Source organism: Mobula birostris, chromosome 23 (genome assembly GCF_030028105.1).
Source record: "Mobula birostris isolate sMobBir1 chromosome 23, sMobBir1.hap1, whole genome shotgun sequence".
NCBI classification, from domain to species: Eukaryota; Metazoa; Chordata; class Chondrichthyes; order Myliobatiformes; family Myliobatidae; genus Mobula; species Mobula birostris.
Window position 1 is genome coordinate 28868869 of NC_092392.1, and position 20134 is coordinate 28889002.

Genomic DNA, 20134 nt, shown 5'->3' on the forward strand with positions numbered 1-20134 from the left:
GCAGAACGTGGAACAGAGCAGCTGTTTCACAGAAGCAGATTTACGGATTCAGTAAGTGGGACAGAAGACACTGATCGTTACTAAGCATGTTAACTATTTATTCACAGACAAACCTTGAAGCTCTCAGCCAAACATCCAAGCCAAACGCATATTTATCTAAGCCCCCCCCATTACAAAACTATGACATTAAACTTTCAATAACACTTCTAACTCAAACAGGTACTGTAAGTCACTCCAAGTTACAGAACTACAACGCTACACATTCAATAAACAGGTACTTATCTAAGTATGCACATGGGCCCTCCTATCTGCAGCACACTTTCCCAATGGTCCTTCAGCCCTAGTCCCAATCCTATCTGAAGGGGAGCCCCTAACGAAAATAAAGGGGCAAAGCGTCCTGCACACACAATTCTTATACCCCGGGGGCACCCAAAACTGGAAACCGGGCTGTGGCACGAAAGGTAGCCAATGGGAGAGAGCTGCCACACCTTTCAAACTGGCCAATCAGTGCCTGGCATGCTTGGATGTGGCTATTATCCAGCAGAGAAGTTAAGTCTTCATGTTGCAGCAGCAAAGTACGGTCTCCTCAGCTCACAACGTTGTGCCGAACTGTTAACCCACTCCAAGATCAACCTAACACTTCCCTCTTGCAAAGCCTCATTTTTTACTCATCCATGTGCCTATCTAAAAGTTTCTTAAATGTCCCTAATCTATCTACTTCTACCACCAACCCCAGTAGCATGCTCCACACATCCATCAATCTATGTGTAAGTAAACTATCACTGAGGTCCCAGATACTTCCTTCCAATCACCTTAAAATTATGCTCTTCATATAAGCCATTTCTGTCCTGGGAAAAAGTTTCCAGCCAACCATGTATCTATGTCTCTTGTAATGTGGAGCACATTTGCTCTGCCCTAAACAAGCAAGGTTTCCAGGTGGCCAACCGTTCAATTCCAATCCCCATTCCCATTCCGAAAAGTCAGTCTACATCCTCCTCTACCACCATGATGAGGCCACTCTCAGGTTAGAGGATCAACATCTCGTATTCCATCTGGGTAGCCTCCAACCTGACAGCATGAATATCGATTTCTCTAACTTCTGGTAATTTCTCCTCTTCCCCCTTTTTGCTTTTTCCATTCTCCATTAAGGCTCCCCTCTTATCTCTTCTCTTCTCATCACCTACCTACCACTCCCTCTGGTGTCCCTCCTCCTTCTCTTTTTCCCATGGTCCAAACTCCTCTCTTATCACATTCTTCTTCTTCAGCTCCTTACCTTTTCTACCTGTCACCTCCAAAATTCTTACTCCCCCCAACATCTATCCACCCCCCCGGCTCTGCCTATCACCTTTTAGTTTGTCCTCTGTCCGCTTCCCCCACCATTTTATTCTTGCTTCTTCCACCTCCCTTTTCAGTCCTGATGAAAGGTCTCAGCCCGAAATGTCAATTGTTTAATCCTCTTCATCGATGCTGCCTGACTTGCTGAGTTCCTCCAGCATTTTGTGTGTGTCACTCTGGATTTCCAGCATCTGCAGAATCTCATGTGTCTTTGTCTGTTATCATCCTGTACACCTCTATCAAGTCACCCCTTTTCCTCCTTCACTCCAATGCCCTATATTACTCAATCTTTCCTTTTAAGACATGCAAACAAGATAACAAAAATGCCCCACACGTATGTTATGCTAAATACTAAAATTTAGTATTTATGCCATGGACCGCAGATTGGGAACCCCTGTACTAAATGAATCTCAAGGTAGTATATAGTTACATGTATGTACTCTGATAGTAAATTTACTTTGAACTTAGATCCAATTACATTAATGTTGCAGTTCACTCGCTCAGCACTAAATTGGCAGGAGAAATAAAACAAATCAAAATAGAAATAAAGATATTTTGGACTTTGTTGCGCCAAGCCCAACCCAGCTCCATCTTGGAACAATTGCATGGAACCACATTTTAATAGGCGTTTCTGAACCTGTGTATTGAAACTTTCACCTTACAGTCACTTGAGTGGAGTATGATGTTCTCCTAAGGGGTTTCTGGGACTTGAGGGTGGTTTCCCCTAATGGATAATGCCTGTGTGTGACTTTGTGGGGAGGCTGATGTGTGGGCAGCCACCACACCCCCGGGCTCCAATGGGATGGAATGCAAGACAACTAGGGAACCTTCACTGCTATAGCCTTCTTCCGCCATTATGATGCGTCATCATCTTCTGCCAGCTCCGCCACTGAGGTCTCAGCTGGGTCGCTCTTCGTCTGGAGCCTCCCCCTTGTCATAACCGCCATACGTGACCCTACCAGGAGCTGAGTGCCAGATGGCTAAACTCCAGGCAGCAGCACTCTCGGGACGTCAGGAACTCACAACCCACTCCTCCACGACGAGGCGATGATCCTCGGAGAAGTCAGAAGTAATTAACTTTGACAAAGTGTGCACAAGCTGGAAACTATGTACTGTACATTATCATTTACTGGGAGTGCGGAACAAAGCATTAGAGATGTTTGGGGGAGATCTGACATGGTATAAACTGTACCTCCTGCAGAGCTAAATAGAACAGAATGTAACACAGGAACATACCCTTCAACCTACAATGTTGTGCCAAAATAATTTAACTGATGATGCCTAATTATAAACACAAGAGATTCTGCAGATGCTGGAAATCTTGATCAACACACACAGAATGCTAGAGGAATTCAACAGGTCAGGCAGCATCTATAAGGGGAATAAACGGTTAAAGTTATGGGCCAAGGCCTTGATGCTGATGCTGATAAACAGTCTCGGCCTGAATCATCGACTGTTTATTCCCCACCATTGATGCTGCCTGACCTACTGAGTTCCTCCAGTATTTTGTGTGTGTTGTCTAATTGCACTGATCACCTCTGCTGGCACATGGTCCATATCCCCTCCATTCCCTGCACATTTCTGTGCCCGTCTAAGAGCCTCTTAAACACCTCAAACATCACACTCTCCTCATAACCACCCGGGTTTCTTCCAGGTGCTCCGACTTCCTCCCACGTTCCAAAGAGGCATGGGGTAGGGTTTGTGAGTTGTGCGTATGTTATGTTAGCGCTAGAAGGATGTCCTCAGCACGTCCTCAATCATTGGTCATTAAAGCAAACAGCTCATTTTACTGTATGTTTCGATGTGAAAAATGATGCTAGTCTTCAATGAAATTTCACACAAGAACTGGTATATTTACAATCCTGCAGAATTAGGCACAAAAGAGGCGATACTTGCGGGCTATCCAGCACAATCCTCACCGATTTGATTTGACACAAATGGCACATTCCACTGTATGTTTCAAGATTTTGATGTACGTGTGACAAGTAAATTTGATCTTTAATTCTCTTTGGTAGACCTCATTGAAGCCTATTGAATATTAAAAGGCCTGGATAGAGTGGATGTAGAGAGGATATTTCCTATAGTGGGAGAGTCTAAGACCAGAGGGCACATCCTCAGAATAGAGGGATGTTCACTTAGAACGGAGACGAGCAGGAATTTCTTTAGCCAGAGTGTGGTGAATCTATGGAGGCCAAGTCATTGGGTATATTTAAAGCAGAGGTTGATAGATTCTTGATTAGTCAGAGCATCAAAGGTTATGGGGAGAAGGCAGGAGAATGGGTTTGAGAGGGGTAATAAATTAGCCATGATGGGTGTTCTGAGCAGACTCAATGTCTAAAAGGCATATTTCTGCTGCTACGGTATGTCTTATGGTCTTATTGGTATTTATTCTGACGGCTGTTTCCACTGACAGAATTGGCCAATCCCAGCCAAATGTACTGGCGATACAAGGGACCACCGATGTGCCAATTACAAGCTCTGCACAAAATTTGCCTTCCTTGGTAGATCGAGAGCAAGGTGATTGTTTTGACCCTGCAATGGTCCTCTCTGGTGCTGAAAGGGATGAAAGAGGTGTGAGTGCTTGCTGGCTGGCCAGAAGATCAGAGCTGGTGAAGAGCCAGAATGTCATAGCAGGTATTGACAACGTGAGGATCATAAGAGGCTGACACTCTCCAGGGAAGCAATTACGGAGCTGGGGCAGGAGTGACAGTTCACTGCTGAAGGCCATGGTGGCTCCAAGTACATGATTCCAGTCACACCTCCATCATCACCCAGAGTTTGCCCTTCACTGCTTTCAAAACGCAGCTGTTGCACTCTTGATATAAGCCATACACAGTGCAAGTACGAAGACCTCCATCGCTTCAATATGCCTAATAAAGAATGCAAGACAATCTACCTTGTTATGACCTTGTACCTTATTATCTACCACAATGCTCTGTGTAATGATTTGATCTGTACAAGCAGTATGCAGGACAAGCATACTGATCTTGCCTACTGTGGACAAGGTACCGGAAAAGAACCTAAGACCATAAGACATAGGAGCAGAATTAGGCTATCTGGCCCATCGAGTCTGCTCGCCATTCAATCATGGCTGATGCTTTTTTTTTATTCTCCTCCTGAACCCCAGTTCCTAGCCTTCTCCCCATAACTTTTGATGCCATGTCCAATCAAGAGCCTATCAATCTCTGCCTTAAACACACCCAATGACCTGGCCTCCACAGCTGCGTGTGGCAACAAATTCCACAAATTCACCATCCTTTGGCTGAAGATATTTCACTGCATCTCTGTTTTGAAAGGGCGCCCCTCTATCCTGAGGCTGTGTCCTCTTGTCCTAGACCCTCCCACCATGGGAAACATCCTTTCCACATCTATCCTGTGTAGGCCTTTCAATATTTGAAAGATTTCAATGAGAATCCCCTCAACCTTCTGAATGCCAGCGAATACAGACCCAGAGCCATCAAACGTTCCTCGTATGATAACCCTTTCATTCCTGGAATCATCCTTGTGAACCTCCTCTGAACCCTCTCCAATGTCAGCACATCTTTTCTAAGATGAGGGGCCCAAAACTGTTCATAGTACTCAAGGTGAGGCCTCACCAGTGCCTTATAAAGCCTCAGCATCACATCCCTGCTCTTGTAATATAGTCCTCTTGAGATGAATGCTAACATGGCATTTGCCTTCCTCACCACAGACTCTACCTGCAAGTTAACCTTCAGGGTGTTCTGCACAAGAACTCCCAAGTCCCTCTCATCTCAGATTCCTTGATTTTCTCCCCATTTAGAAAATAGTCCACACATTTATTTCTACTACCAAAGGGCCAGTATCATCGTGAAGGATCCCACCCACCCTGTTCATGGACTGTTTGTCCCACTCCCATCAGGAGGAGACTATGTAGCATCCAGGCCATGACCACCAGACTCAAAATCAGTTACCTTCCCCAAGCAGTAAGGCTGATCCACACCTCCGCCCACTAACTCCACCACTACCTACAAACAAGGGGAAATCTGCAAATGCTGGAAATCCAAGTAACACACCCAAATGCCGGAGGAACTCAGCAGGTCAGGCAGCATCTATGGAAAAGAGTATAGTCAATGTTTCGGGCCGAGGCCCGTCATCAGAACTGAGTGAAGGGTCTCAGCCCGAAACGTGAACTGTACTCTCCACCGCTACTTTACTATTTACTGTCTGTCATCTTACATACATCCTAGCATCATATTATGGACATACAATCAATCTATGTACTTATTATTTATATTTATTGTTGTTTTATTACTATTAATATGTCCTTTATCTTTGTGTTTATTCTTGTGCTACATTGGATCTGGAGCAACAATTATTTTGTTCTCCTTTACACTTGTGTACTGGAAATGACATTAATAAGTGGAATTAGCAATTGAATTAGTACAGGTGAAACAAGAACAGAGTGCGGAATAAAGTTACAGAGAAAGTACAGTGCAGGTAGACAATAAGGTCCAAGGTGATAATGAGATACAGTATTGTGCAAAAGTTTAGGGCACATATCTTACATATAGAGGCAGAGAGAGAGAGAGAGAGAGAGAGAGAGCTAGGGTGCCTAAGGCTTTTGCACAGGACTGTGGTAATTTTATGTATTGCACTGTACTGCTGCCACAAAAAAAAATTCATGGCGTATGTGAGTGATGATAAACCTGATTCTGATATGGGTCTCTATTGTGGACTGAGGGTGGGAAGGGGGCAGGGAGAGGGGAATCATTGTTGGGAAAGGGGAAGGGAGAGAGGAAGGAGTGAGATGAACCAGAGTGACATTCCGTAATGATCAATAAACCAAAAGTTTGGAATCCAATGCCCTTGCCTGGTGTCTCAGGGCTGGGTGTGTCTGCACCGTTGCCACCCCTCCCCCCGCTGCCCCTGGCACTCCTTCTCTGCCACCTGTTCTACACCCTCTCCCGTGCCATAGCCAACATCCTTTGCTCCTGCCAGATTTACAAACTTACTGTCAAGTTGCTCTCATGTTGACAAAAGCAGTGTTATGCAGAAGTCTTCGGCACTCTAGATAGTACAGTACTGTAGCTTGCAAGATCAGGAGTCTATTTTATCATTTAATAGTCTTATAACAGTGGAAATAGTCAATATTTTAGCAACAGCTTCCTCCCCTTCACCTTCAGATTTCTGAATGGTCTATGAACCATGAACACTATCTCTATCTTACTGATTCCTCTCTTTTTGTTGCACTACTCATCCATAGATATATAATAAAAACCATATATAGCGCCAGGATTTTCTTTGCAACACATATCAAAGTTGCTGGTGAACGCAGCAGGCCAGGCAGCATCTCTAGGAAGAGGTACGGTCGACGTTTCAGGCCGAGACTCTTCATCAGGACTAACTGAAGGAAGAGCTAGTGAGAGATTTGAAAGAGATTTAAAGACTTTCAAATCTCTTACTAACTCTTCTTTCAGTTAGTCCTGATGAAGGGTCTCAGCCTGAAACATCGACTGTACCTCTTCCTAGAGATGCTGCCTGGCCTACTGCGTTCACCAGCAACTTTGATGTGTGTTGCTTGAATTTCCAGCATCTGCAGAATTCCTCGTGTTTGAGTATTTTCTTTGTTTATTTGGGACACTATGTCACTTAATTGGGACAGTAGACTGTTACTAAACAGTTCCTAACTAGTGTTAAACATGTGCACTTGTGTGGCTGTTAGACAGTACATCGTACTTAGAGGCCTGGAGCAAACTGTTACTGAACAGCTTCAGAGCTCTAAATTAAATCAATATTTGGCGTGACCATCCTTTGCCTTTAAAACAGCATCAGTTCTCTTGGGTATACTGTTGTACAGTTTTATAAGAAAATCAGCTGGTAGGTTGTTGCAAGCACCTTGGAGAACTTGCCACAGTTCTTCTGCAGACTTTGGCTGTCTCACTCACTCTGTCTCTTCAGGTAATCCCAAACAACCTCGGGAGTGTTGAGATGAGGCTTCTGTAGAAGCCAAACCATCTGAAACCATATAAAACATCAAGAGCGCCGAGTCTAAAGAATTAAGCTCTCTAGCCTATGTATATGTGTCTAAGACATTTGTGTGTATGTATGCATGTGCACACACACATACATACATGCATTTGTCAAAAAGGAGCGGATAGTGAATTTGAAAATTTGGTGGGAGCAGGATGTTGGGAATGGCAAGCTGAAATGCTGTGGGAGGGGTGTGAGACAGGTGGCAGAGGAGCACCAGGGAGTGGGGTAGTACGGGTGCAGAAAAACCCAGACCTGAGATACCAGGCAAGGTCATTTTGATTCCAAACAATTTGTTTATTGATCATTACAGAATGTCTCTCTGGTGCTTCCCGCTCCCTCCCCCTCTCCCTTCCCCTTTCCCAACAATGATTCCCCTCTCCCTGCCCCCTTCCCACTCTCAGTCCACAATAGAGACCCATATCAGAATCAGGTTTATCATCACTCACATATGTCATGAAATTTGTTTTTTTTTGTGGCAGCAGTGCAGTGCAATACAGTCCTTTGCAAAAGCCCTAGGCATTCTAGCTCTCTCTCTAAATATATAATATGTGCCCAAGACTTTTGCACAGTACTGTGTCTCATTATCATCTTGCACCTTATTGTCTGCTTGTACTGCACTTTCTCTGTAACTTTATTCTGCACTCTGTTCTTGTTTCACCTGTACTACTTCAAATGGTAATTCCACCTATTAATGTCACATGTAAAAGTTACATATATGTGCCTCAGACCTTTGCACAATTCTGTGTATGTATATATGTGTAATTTAAAGTATCTGCTTGTGAAGTTTCTATTACTAGGGAGAATATTCTTGAGAAACTGAAAGGTTTGAAGATAGATAAGTCACCTGGACCAGCTGGTCTACATACCAGGGTTCTGAAAGGGATGGCTGAAGAGATTGTGGAGGCATTAGTAATGATCTTTCAAGAACCACTAGATTCTAGAAAGGTTCCAGAAGATTGGAAAGTTCCAAATGTCACTCCACACTTCAATAAGGGAGAGAGGCAGAAGAATTGGGGGTAATTGTATTGGGGGTAAGGTATTGATGTGGATAGAGAATTGGTTAGCAGACAGGAAGCAAAGAGTGGGAATAAACGGGACCTTTTCAGAATGGCAGGCAGTGACTAGTGGGGTACCGCAAGGCTCAGTGCTGGGACCCCAGTTGTTTACAATATATATTAATGACTTGGATGAGGGAATTAAATGCAGCATCTCCAAGTTTGCGGATGACACGAAGCTGGGCGGCAGTGTTAGCTGTGAGGAGGATGCTAAGAGGATGCAGGGTGACTTGGATAGGTTGGGTGAGTGGGCAAATTCATGGCAGATGCAATTTAATGTGGATAAATGTGAAGTTATCCACTTTGGTGGCAAAAATAGGAAAACAGATTATTATCTGAATGGTGGCCGATTAGGAAAAGGGGAGGTGCAACGAGACCTGGGTGTCATTATACACCAGTCATTGAAAGTGGGCATGCAGGTACAGCAGGCGGTGAAAAAGGCGAATGGTATGCTGGCATTTATAGCAAGAGGATTCGAATACAGGAGCAGGGAGGTACTACTGCAGTTGTACAAGGCCTTGGTGAGACCACACCTGGAGTATTGTGTGCAGATTTGGTCCCCTAATCTGAGGAAAGACATCCTTGCCATAGAGGGAGTACAAAGAAGGTTCACCAGATTGATTCCTGGGTTGGCAGGACTTTCATATGAAGGAAGACTGGATGAACTAGGCTTGTACTCATTGGAATTTAGAAGATTGAGGGGGGATCTGATTGAAACATATAAAATCCTAAAGGGATTGGACAGGCTAGATGCAGGAAGATTGTTCCCAATGTTGGGGAAGTCCAGAACAAGGGATCACGGTTTGAGGATAAAGCGAAGCCTTTTAGGACTGAGATTAGGAAAAACTTCTTCACACAGAGATTGGTGAATCTGTGGAATTCTCTGCCACGGGAAACATTTGAGGCCAGTTCATTGGCTATACTTAAGAGGGAGTTAGATATGGCCCTTGTGGCTAGGGGGATCAGAGGGTATGGAGGGAAGGCTGATGCAGGGTTCTGAGTTGGATGATCAGCCATGATCATAACAAAATGGCGGTGCAGGCTCAAAGGGCCAAATGGCCTACTCCTGCACCTATTTTCTATGTTTCTATGTTTCTATGAAAGGAAATTATAGACTAGTTGGTCTGACCTTAGTGGCTAGGAAGATGTTGTAATTGATCGTTAAGGTTGTGGTTTCTGGTTACTTGGAGTCACATAATGACTTAGGCCGGAGTCACATAATGACATAGGCCATAGTCATCATGGTTTCCTCAAGGGAAAATCTTGCTTGACAAATCTGTTGGAATTCTTTGGAGAAATAACAAGCAGGATAAACAAACAAGAATGGGTTGATGTTGTGTACTTGGATTTTCAGAAGGCCTTTGACAAGCTGCCTCATATGAAGCTGTTTAACAAGTTAAGAAGAAAGATACTAGTGTAGATAAAACAGTGGCTGATTGGCAGGAGGCAAAGAGTGGAAATAACGAGAACCTTTTCTGCTTGGCTGCCGGTGACTAGTGGTGTTCCACAGGGGTCGATGTTGGGACCGCTTCTTTTTATGTTATATGTCAATGACTTGGATGGTGGAATGAATGGCTTTGTTGCAAAGTTTGTGGACGATATGAAGGCAGGTGGAGGGGCAGGTAGTTTTGATAAAGTAGAGAGACTACAGAAGGATTTGGACAGATTAGGAGAATAGGCAAAGAAGTGGCAGATGGAATACAGTGTCAGGAAGTGTATGGGCATGCACATTGATAGAAGAAATAAAAGGGTAGACTATTTTCTTAATGGTGAGAAAATTCAAAACTCTGAGGTGCAAAGGGACTTGGGAGTCCTTGTGCAGGATTCCCTAAAAGTTAATTGGTAGGTTGGGTCTGTGGTGAGGAAGGCAAATATGATGTTAGCATTTGTTTCAAGGGGACTAGAATATAAAAGCAAGGATGTAATGTTGAGACTTTATAAAGCACTGGTGAGGCATCACTTAGAGTACTGTGAGCATTTCTGGGCCCCTTACCTGAGAAAAGGTGTGATGAAACTGGAGAGGGTTCAAAGGAGATTCTCAAAAATGATTCCAGGATTGATTGGTTTGTCATATGAAGAGTATTTGATGGCTCTGGGCCCGTATTCACTAGAAATCATAAGAATGAAGGGTGTCCTAATTGAAACCTAATGAATGGTGAAACCCCTGATAGAGTGGATGTGGAGAGGGTGTTTCCTGCGATGGAAGAGTCAAAGACAAGAGGACACAGCCTAGAATAGAGGGTCTTTGTTTTAGAACAGAGATGAAGAAGAATTTCTTTAGCTGGGGAGCGCTGAGTCTATGGAATTCATTGCCACGAGCAGCTGTGGAGGCCAAGGCTTTATATATATTTAAGGCAGAGCTTGATAGATTCTTAGTTGGTCGGGGCATGAAGTGATACGGGGAGAAGGCAGGAGATTGAGGCTGAGAGGAAAATTAGATCAGCCATGTTGAAATGGTGGAGCAGACCTATTGGGCCAAATGGCCTAATTCTACTATATTTTATGGTCTTGTGGTCTTCTATTTTATATATTGCACTGCAGTGCTGCCACAAAGCAAGAAGTTTCACAACCTATCTTAGTGATGTTAAACGTGATTCTGATTCAGATGGAAGTCGTCTTAGACCCTGGTGATACGTGCTTTCAGCTTTAAGGTACCAAAACAGGGTGAGAATAATCTTCAGCAGAGAGCAGGCCCTTCAGCCCACTGTCTGTGCAGATCCAATCCCATTTACACTAATCCTACACTATTCCCATTCTAATCTCCTCCTCCCCACCCCCCCCCCATCTCCTCTCCCACACCAGTGGCAGGTTAGGGTGCACAGTTAATCTACCGACCTGGATCTTTGAGGTAGAAAATACTGTGTCTGGGGGAAACCCACTGAGCACAGGGAGAACATGCAAACTCCACACAGTCAGCATGGGAAGCTAGGACTGAACCCATCTCACTGGAGCCGAGAGAAGAACAGCTGCCCCTATGGGCCCATGCCTGTTGTGTTTGATGCTGTTCATAGAGTCATAGAGCAATCCAGCACAGATACAGGCCCTTCGGCCCGATGAGACCATGCTGACTACATTGTCCACCTTGCTAGACCCAGTCGCTATTGGTAGATGCGAGGTGAGAACTGGGAAGCCTAGTCCCACTTGTCAGAAAGATGGAAAGGAAGCCAAGATTCAGGAAGTCAACTGAGGCTTCATGTCTTGAGTGGTAAAGAAAGGAAGACACATCAGAAGCACAGATGAGGAAAGAGACATTCAATCATAGAATACTACAGCACAGAATCAGGCCTTTTGGTCCATCTAGTCCATTCCAAATAATTGCCTTGCCTGGTCTCATCAACCCACATCTGGGCTACTACCCTCCACACCCCTCCCATCCATGTACTATCCAAACTTTTCTTAAATGTTGCAATTACACCCACATCCACCACTTCCACTGGCTGCCCAATCCACACTCTCACCATCCTACGAGTGAAGAAATTCCCCTTAAATATTTCGCCTTTCATTCTTAACCTATGACCTCTAGTTCTTATCTCACCTATCCTCAGTGGCAAAAGCTTCTTTCCATTTACCTTATCTACACCCCTCATAATTTAGTTTATCTCTATCAAATCTCCCCTCATTCTTCTATGCTCCAGGGAATAAATTCATAACCTATTCAGACTTCCCCTGTAACTCAGGTCCTCAAATCCCCGCAACATCCTTGTAAGTTCTCTCCGTTCTCTCTCAGTCTGATTGTCTGAACAAGAGACGGAGAGACTGAGAGAAAGGAATGGAGTTCTTGGAGATGGCTGAGTAGATGAGGACAGGGGAAGTATAATGAAAGATGGTCTCTGGGACCGTGCTGGGTACTGGTCGCTAAAGGCACAATCAAGGACACACGGATAGTCCACTAAACTATCATGTTTCTGAAGAATCTGACGGGCAAAGTCAAAGTGGAGCTTATTGTTATCTACATAGGTACATGTGTGCACTTGCAGCAGCATCACAGGCACAGAGCATCAGATAAGCAACATTCACACAAAAAACACAAATTAAACATCGACACAATTTAAGAAAGAGTACAGCAACATCATTATGTGCTGTGCCATGTGATGTGGGCAATCATGGTCTTCCATCTGTACATGAACGTGCCTGTTTTTGCAAATTTTTCTGCAGAAGGGGTTTGTCATTCCCTTCTTCTAGGCATTGTCTTTACAGGGCGGGTGACCCCAGCCATTATCAATACTCCTCAGAGATTGTCTGCCTGGCGTCAGTGGTCGCATAACGAGGACTTGTGATATGTCTCAGCTGCTCATACGACCATCCACCACCTACTCCCATGGTTTCGCATGACCCTGATCAGTAGGCTAAGCAGGTGCTACACCTTGCCCAAGGGTGACCTGCAGGCTAGTGGAGGGAAGGAGTGCCTTACACCTCCTTTGGTAGAGATGCATCTCCACCCCACCACCCACAAGAACAAATACAATAAGAACAAAAAAAAATTAAGCACAATGTTGCCATACTGACGTAATGATTAGGGTTGTGCCAACTGGTTCAAGACCAAATGATTGAAGGGAGGTAGCTGTTCTTGAACCTAGTGATGAGGAACTTCAATCTCCTCCACCTCCTGCCCGATGGAGCTGTGAGAAGATAGCATGGCCCCGACATTGAGGATCTCTAACGATGGATGTTGTCCTTCTAAGGCAGCGTCTCTGTAGATACCACCAACGATCAAAGTCAACTTTTTATCAAAGTACGTATATACCTTGATTATAAGTACCTTGAGATTCATTTTCTTTCAGGTATTTACAGGAAAATAATGAAATGCAACAGACTTTATTTAAAACTATGCATGAGTAATGATTGGAAAATAATCAATGTGCAAAAGAAGACAACTTGCACAAAGTTAATATTGAGTTGTAGAGTCCTTGAAAGTGAGTCTGCAGGTTTTGTAATCAGTTCAGTGTTGAGGTGAATGAAGTTATCCACAGCAGTTCAGGAGCCTGATGGTTGTAGGGTAATAATTGTTCCTGAACCTAATGGTGTGGGACCTAAGGCTTTCATACCTCCTACCTGATGGTAGTAGTGAGAAGAGAGCATGGCCTGGATGGTGGGTGTGAGGATCACTAGCGAACTCAAGTTCAGGAGTCACAGAGGTTTCAACAGTTGAAACAAAACTAGATTCATTACATAAATTAACTAGAAAAACTAAGAAGAGCTCAGGCAAACTGTGCAGAATGTTGATGAGCGGAAATCACTGATGATTCATGGAAGAACTTGGGCTGAGTTTCACCCAAGGAACCACAACAACCCAACAAAGAGGGGCTGGCATGCCCCCCCCCGAAATACACCCAGAGCATGTACGAATTCTGGGTGTTGACAATACTGTGCTAATTATCCCAAATTGAATAAAGGTAATAAATACAAAGAGAGCTTAACAATGCCCATGATCCCAAATGAGAGACTGACAAAACAAAGTGAAAAACCAGAGCCAGTGCAAAGATAAATTAAACATTAAGCAATCCAAGGACAATGCACAAGGTGACACCAAGAAAAAAAAGTCCACATAATAACTGACAAAGTGAAATCTCTTTATAAAAACGACCCCTGGCAGGTGGGGGTCCTTGATGATGGACGCTGCTTTCTTGTGGCAGAGCTGATTGTAAATGTGCTGAGTGGTGAAGAGGGTTTTACCTGTGATGCACTAGGCTGTATCCACCACTGTCTGGAGACTTTCCCATTGCTGGGTATTGGAGTTTCCGCACAAGGCAACCAGTTAGCATACTCTCCACTGCGTATCTGTCGAAGTTTGTCAGAGAGGAGAGGGTTTAGTTGATCCGGATTACTAGGCTGAGGTGAAGTTTCAAGCTTGAACAAGTTATTTTTCTAGAAAATAAGTGATTTTCTGCACAGCACATAAACTCAGTAGAAATTCAATAGGCAGCACATGACTATGGATGATATGGGAGTGTACGTGACTGCACTGGGACAAGTGACTTTGACATGGAAGGTTAGAAAAATGTTTGATTCATAACCACTCCATGTGGGCTATTCCCAAATGCCAAGACAAGGCACTTGATGCAAACTAGTCTGGCTGTTCCTGCACACAGGACAGCCATCCTTAACTTCAAATGCACATTGTCCTCAAGTCTTTGAACATTCCAAACAGCCAACACACCACTGCTGTTGTCTCTGACATCAAGCCACTTAGATAAAAGTTATAGTGTCTCAGAGCTTCACAGGAGAGTGTTTAAATAAGAAGCAGATCAAAAATGAAGTATTGCTGTCAGCAATTTTCAATGTGGTTAAAATTCATGAATAACAAGTACTGTGAGCAATGCACACAAAATGCTGGAGGAACTCAGCAGGTATGGTGGCATCTATGGAAATGAATAAACAGTCGACATTTCAGGCTGAGACCCTCCTTCGGGACTGGAAAGGAAAGGGTGTGGGGAGGGGGAAGGAGGATTAACTGGAAGGTGATAGGTGAAGCCAGGTGGGTGGGAAAAGTAAAGGCATGGAGAGGGAGGAATCTGATTGGGGAGGAGAGTGGACCATGGGGGAAAGGGAAGGAGAAGGAGGGGCACCAGAGGGAAATGATATGCAGGTGACGATAAGAAGTGAGGCCAGAATTGGGAATAGAAGAAGAGAGAAGGGGAAGGGGAAAAGAATTACCAGAAGGAGAAATCAATGTCCATGCCATCAGGTTGAAAGCTACCCAGACAGAATATGAGGTATTCCTGAGAGTGGGATTCCTTCTAGACATTCACAGATTGTGCACATTGATGGTCAATGTCTCCAGTGATGGCTCTTGACAGCCTGACCCTAAATCTTGACAACAGTTGAGTCAATGGGGAATCTTTTCCTTCTGTTCAGTCATTAGTGATTTCTTTTGTTTGCACAGTTTGTCATTTTTTACACTTTAATTGTTTTGTCAGTTCTTGTTTATGCATAGTTTTTCATAGTTTCTATTCTATTTATTTATATTTTCTGTAAGTTCCTGCAAGCAAGTGAATCTCAGGGGGCACATATGGAAATATACAGTATACATACTTTAACAGTAAATTTAGTTTGACCTTTGAACTTTGATGAAAGTTCAGTGATCTCCAATACTAATTCTCTTCCTCTCTCCACAAATCCTCCCAGACCCATTGAGGATTTTCACAATTTCTATCTTAGCATACACAAAATGCCGGAGGGACTCAGCAAGTCAAGCAATATCTATGGAGAGGAATAAACAGTCAACATTTTGGAATGTGACACTTCATTAGGAGTACAAATGAAGAGTCTCAGCTGTTTATTCCTCTCCATAGATGCTGCCTGGCCTGATGAGTCCCTCCGGCATTTTGTGTGTGTACCTTCAGATTTCCAGCATCTGCAGAATCTCTTGTGTTTATGATTTTTCAGGGTTTTTTTTGGTAAGAGCCACTGAAACTGGACTTCAGTTGAAGATTGTGCCTTTACAATAGTTGTGTAGGAGTTCAATGTGGTGTGATTGATTCATATCCATCCCCTCCATGACTCCAGCACGAAGTGTTTTTATCAGTTCCCAGACTGTGAAGGATTTTAACGGCTTTCTCTGATATCTGTCCAGACTGAACAATCGTTAGTTATCCAACTGTCTCGCTGCTATTGGTATGTAGCCCCCCCCCCCCCCCGGCCACCCTCAGGGTCGCTCAGCTCGCTGTCGTCTAGGGAAACAGCCTCGAATCGTTTGTGTGGATGCTGTGTCATGTACCCCACCCCGCCCAATTAACAGACAATACACCAGATGCAATTAAATGATTTACAGTTTATAGATATTACTGGAACTATATAATCAATAGAGAATAAAATATAAAAGGAAAATAAGAGGCGCCACACTTATCAAAGTTCAATCTCTTCGTGCACAAAACCATTGGAGCTCAAGGACCTTCTTCTTCACCCTGTGACCCCTCGGACCACCTCGACCGGCCGCCTGGGACCAACAACGGTGGTCGACCAGACACTCCACACGAGTCCGTCTCCATCTCCTCGCTGAACGCCCTCCTCGGGGTCCGACCCCGTTAGCGGACATCACAGCACCTCGTCCATCCTCTGTCTCGCTCTCCCGCCTTCTGCCCCCAAAACCCCGCGCATACAGTATCTTCAAATAAACCAAAAATGTAACAACTATCCCAATTGGTTAATAACATATCTAAACCAAAACAAGCTGCTAGCGCAAACTTTCTCAGCATTTAACACAACAAAGCCGCATTCCCCAGATTAACATAACAAAGAGGACATTTTAATTAGCCTCCGCAGTAACATAAAAGTCGAAACCCCCTTACAGGTACAAAGTACAATGTGTAGAATATCCCAAACATTTCCACAACTAATGAATTCCTTTGGAAGTATAATCATTGTTAAAAGTTAGAATTACTTGCCAATCAGCACACAACAAGCTTCCTTGCAGAATAATATCACTGTAGCTTATTTCAAAGTTTAGAGTCCATATATTATCAAACCCCCCCACCACAGAGTTAGTCATACATCCAAAATGTGAAAAAAGAACAAATTGTGCAAACAATAAAAACAGTAAACAAATAATCCACAGAACATGAACTGCAGAATCCCCATAAATGAGAGTGCAGCACCACAGCCGCTCCAGGATCCTGTTAGCTGCAGGCCACAGCCACAGAGCCATTTCAGCACCAGAGCTGGTCCAGGATCCTGTTAGCTGCAGGCCACAGCCACAGAGCCAGTTCAGCACTACAGATAGTCCAGGATCCTGTTGTCTACAGGCCGCAGCTATGGAGTCAATACAGTGCTGAGGAGAGTGGAGTCAGTACAGTGCTGAGGACAGTGGAGTCAGTACAGTGCTGAGGAGAGTGGAGTCAATCCAGTGCTGAGGAGAGTGGAGTCAGTACAGTGCTGAGGAGAGTGGAGTCAATCCAGTGCTGAGGAGAGTGGAGTCAGTACAGTGCTGAGGAGAATGGAGTCAGTACAGTGCTGAGGAGAGTGGAGTCAGTACAGAGCTGAGGAGAGTGGAGTCAGCACAGTGCTGAGGAGAATGGAGTCAGTACAGTGCTGAGGAGAGTGGAGTCAGTACAGTGCTGCGAAGGATGGAGTCAATCCAGTGCTGAGGAGAATGGAGTCAGTACAGTGCTGAGGAGAGTGGAGTCAGTACAGTGCTGAGGAGAATGGAGTCAGTACAGTGCTGAGGAGAGCGGAGTCAGTACAGTGCTGAGGAGAGTGGAGTTAGTACAGTGCTGAGGAGAGTGGAGTCAGTACAGTGCTGAGGAGAATGGAGTCAGTACAGTGCTGAGGAGAGTGGAGTCAGTACAGTGCTGCGGAGAATGGAGTCAGTACAGTGCTGAGGAGAATGGAGTCAGTACAGTGCTGAGGAGAGTGGAGTCAGTACAGTGCTGAGGAGAGTGGAGTCAATCCAGTGCTGAGGAGAGTGGAGTCAGTACAGTGCTGAGGAGAGCGGAGTCAGTACAGTGCTGAGCAGAGTGGAGTCAGTACAGTGCTGAGGAGAGTGGAGTCAGTACAGTGCTGAGGAGAGTGGAGTCAATCCAGTGCTGCGGAGAGTGGAGTCAATCCAGTGCTGAGGAGAGTGGAGCCAATCCAGTGCTGAGGAGAGTGGAGTCAGTACAGAGCTGAGAAGAATGGAGTCAGTACAGTGCTGAGGAGAGTGGAGTCAGTACAGTGCTGAGGAGAGTGGAGTCACTCCAGCGCTGAGGAGAATGGAGTCAGTACAGTGCTGAGGAGAGTGGAGTCAGTACAGTGCTGCGGAGAGTGGAGTCAGTACAGTGCTGAGGAGAATGGAGTCAGTACAGTGCTGAGGAGAGTGGAGTCAGTACAGTGCTGCGGAGAGTGGAGTCAGTACAGTGCTGAGGAGAGTGGAGTCAGTACAGTGCTGAGGAGAGTGGAGTCAATCCAGTGCTGAGGAGAGTGGAGTCAGTGCAGTGCTGAGGAGAGTGGAGCAAATCCAGTGCTGAGGAGAATGGAGTCAGTACAGAGCTGAGGAGAATGGAGTCAGTACAGTGCTGAGGAGAGTGGAGTCAGTACAGTGCTGCGGAGAGTGGAGTCAGTACAGTGCTGAGGAGAATGGAGTCAGTACAGTGCTGAGGAGAGTGGAGTCACTACAGTGCTGAGGAGAGTGGAGTCAATCCAGTGCTGAGGAGAATGGAGTCAGTACAGTGCTGAGGAGAGCGGAGTCAGTACAGTGCTGAGGAGAGCGGAGTCAATCCAGTGCTGAGGAGAGCGGAGTCAATCCAGTGCTGAGGAGAGTGGAGTCAGTACAGTGCTGCGGAGAGTGGAGTCAGTACAGTGCTGAGGAGAATGGAGTCAATCCAGTGCTGAGGAGAGTGGAGTCAATCCAGTGCTGAGGAGAGTGGAGTCAGTACAGTGCTGAGGAGAGTGGAGTCAGTACAGTGCTGAGGAGAGTGGAGTCAGTACAGTGCTGAGGAGAATGGAGTCAGTACAGTGCTGAGGAGAGTGGAGTCAGTACAGTGCTGAGGAGAGTGGAGTCAGTACAGTGCTGAGGAGAGTGGAGTCAGTACAGTGCTGAGGAGAGTGGAGTCAGTACAGTGCTGAGGAGAGTGGAGTCAGTACAGTGCTGAGGAGAGTGGAGTCAGTACAGTGCTGAGGAGAATGGAGTCAGTACAGTGCTGAGGAGAGTGGAGTCAGTACAGTGCTGAGGAGAATGGAGTCAGTACAGTGCTGAGGAGAGTGGAGTCAGTACAGTGCTGAGGAGAATGGAGTCAGTACAGTGCTGAGGAGAATGGAGTCAGTACAGTGCTGAGGAGAGTGGAGTCAATCCAGTGCTGAGGAGAGTGGAGTCAGTACAGTGCTGAGGAGAGTGGAGTCAGTACAGTGCTGAGGAGAATGGAGTCAGTACAGTGCTGAGGAGAATGGAGTCAGTACAGTGCTGAGGAGAGTGGAGCCACACAGGGTAATGAGCTGAATACTGGTTCATCCTTCATCCTTGGCAATGTTCTGTGTTTCATCTTTACAACGATGGTAAGTACAAGCTAGCTAAATTCCTTACCTACTCTGGGACGTGCATATACATTTTACTTCATTCTACCTACTAACACCCAGCCTATATCTCCTGTCTCTGATAACGTTATCACGTGCACACACAAGTACACACACACACACACACATACACACACACACACACACACGTGTACACAAGCATACACACTTACAAAAATACACATACACACACAGTTGCACACAGGCACACACAGGCACGAGCACACACGTGTGAACATTCACACACAAACATACATGCACATGCATGCATACATGAACACCCAAACACACACATGGTTAATCTATATTTTTACACATGGAATGACCATAACACCGAAAGATTTAGGAGCAGAATTAGGCCATTTGACTCATCAAGTCTGCTGCGCCATTTCATCATGGCTGATCCACTTTTTCTCGCAGCCCCAATCTTCTGCCTTCTCCCCGTATCCCTTTGTGTACTGACCAATCAAGAATTTACCAAACTCTGCTTTAAATATACATCAATACAAGGCCTCCACAGTTGCCTGTGGCAACAAATTCCACAGATTCACCACTCTCTGGCTAAAGAAGTTCCTCTCATCTCCATTCAAAAAGGACACCCCTATATTCTGAGGCTGTGTCCACTGGTCTTAGACTCTCCCACCATAGAAAACATCCTCTCCACGTCCACTCTGTCGAGGACTTCCACTATTCAATAGGTTTCAATGAGGTCACCCCTCAATCTTCTGAATTCCAGTGAATACAGGCCCCAGTGAATCAAATGCTCT